The sequence below is a fragment of the Fukomys damarensis genome, unplaced genomic scaffold (genome assembly GCF_012274545.1).
Source record: "Fukomys damarensis isolate Sample0158 unplaced genomic scaffold, DMR_v1.0_HiC HiC_scaffold_14, whole genome shotgun sequence".
In the NCBI taxonomy this organism is placed as follows: domain Eukaryota; kingdom Metazoa; phylum Chordata; class Mammalia; order Rodentia; family Bathyergidae; genus Fukomys; species Fukomys damarensis.
The window spans coordinates 17,588,430-17,590,448 of NW_022900926.1; positions in this window are offsets into that span (position 1 = coordinate 17,588,430).

The window sequence follows — 2,019 nt, forward strand, 5'->3', positions numbered from 1 at the left end:
TTTTTTTTTTTTTTTTTTTTTACTGTCGTTTCACAAATATGAGATCATATTACATATTCTTTGTGTATCTTGTGATTTTCTGGTCACCATATGTCATGAAAATACCTCCAAGTAAACTATGAGAGCAATAATTTTTAGTGGCTGAATAATATTTTATGAACAATTGCTCATGATCAAGAACATGTGTTCATAGAACATTGAATAAGTGTTCTACAGTGTCTCTAATCACCTCCCTATTAATTGGTGTTAATCGTTTGTTTATTTTCTTACCATTGAAACATAGGTTCAACAGATACCTTGATGCATCTGTCCCTGCATGTTGTTATGTATAGATCACTGGGACAGCTCCAGAAGAGAAATGGGTAGGTAAAATGTGAATGAATATTTGCTTTTAATTTTAGTACATATATCTTGCCAGATTGTCTTCCAAGAGGTTGTAACATCACATTTCCACTGAAAATATTGAAAGCAATCTTTCCTTTCATTCTGCCAATTGCAAGTGCTGTAGTCATTGTTAAATTTTACAAGGCTAGGGGATACAAAATAGTATCTTTCTGCTTTTTTCAGCATATTTTTTTCAAATGAGCATTTCTTTAAAATGGTTTTTGCCCATTTAGATGAACTTTTCTGATTTATGTATTCCTAGGCTGTGTCGTTTGGTTCACCATTACTTTCTTGTTAATTTTTACAAGCTCCTTGTAGAGCATATATATTAATTTGTTAACATCCACATTACAAATATTTTCCATCATTGTTAGCTCCTGATTTAATTTGTAATATCTTTGTCATAGAAAGGCCTTTATTTCTGAAATTGTTACTCAATTCTAAGTTTCCAGTGTTGAATAAGATTTGGTCTATCCTTGTACGTTGTGGGCATTTTTGCAGATTTTCTTGAAAAAATTATTCTTATTTTATATTTTACCTCTAGCTTTCAATGTCAGTCTGGAAAAAAGTACAATCAGCATGTGACTTTTCTTTGTTTCCATAATTTTGGAAGTTTGTATTCAAAACTAAAGTAAATGTTTTAAATCAAGAGGTCTTATGCTTAAGAATGTGTTGCTCTTTTTTAAAGAGTACAGAAAATATTTTTAAAATTAAACATTAAACATGCTTGTCCTATGTTTCTTAGCTCTTTGGACTTGTAAATTTTCCTTAATTTTAATTTTTATTAGTACATGTTGACAGTATATAATATCACATTCCTTGTAAGGAGTTGGTACATGTCCATAACATGTAAAAATTCTATTTTATCCACTTCCCTACCCTACCTCCCCCATGTCCATCTCTTGGTCACCTTCTCTTTTGTAAAATTCTATCTCCGTGTTTCTTTTTAATCTATATTTTATTTTGCTCTTTAATTAACTTGTATCTTTGGTTTCTTGTTAAGATATAGCATGTGATATTTAAACTTGTGTATCTGATTTACTGCACTTAACATTGTATTTTAAGGTGCAGCCATTTTCCAACAAATGACTCAAATTTATCCTTCTTTATGGCAGAATAGTACTTCACTGTGTATATAAATATTCTAAGAGAATGCAACCTGCTGTACTCTCTTTAACAAAAGAAATGAAGTTCCTTTACATTTAGTGTGAGAACAGGTATTCTTAATCTATTCTATCTTTCAAATATATTATTTTAAATTCTTTTTGGTCTTTCTTGCTTATTATTTCTGTAGATTTATCAAATTTTTATTAATTTCATTTCTCACAACCTGTTTGGAATTTCTGTTGTACCTTTCTGCTTCATTAATGGTTAAATTTACTTACTTTGCTCACTTAGTCACTGACAAGTAACAAATGCATGACAATTGAATTTCAGTATAATTTTCAATAGGTTCTGTTTTTCCTCTTCTTCTCTGCCATGAGAGCATTAGAAAACTCCACTACCCTTTCTCTTTTTTTTCAGCTTTAATTGAGTTTATTGGTACATTTTAGGGATACAGTACAGTTACATTCATTGTTGGAATCTTGTACCTCTACATGACAAGTCTTGATTCTCTTTTTTCCCCTTACCCCT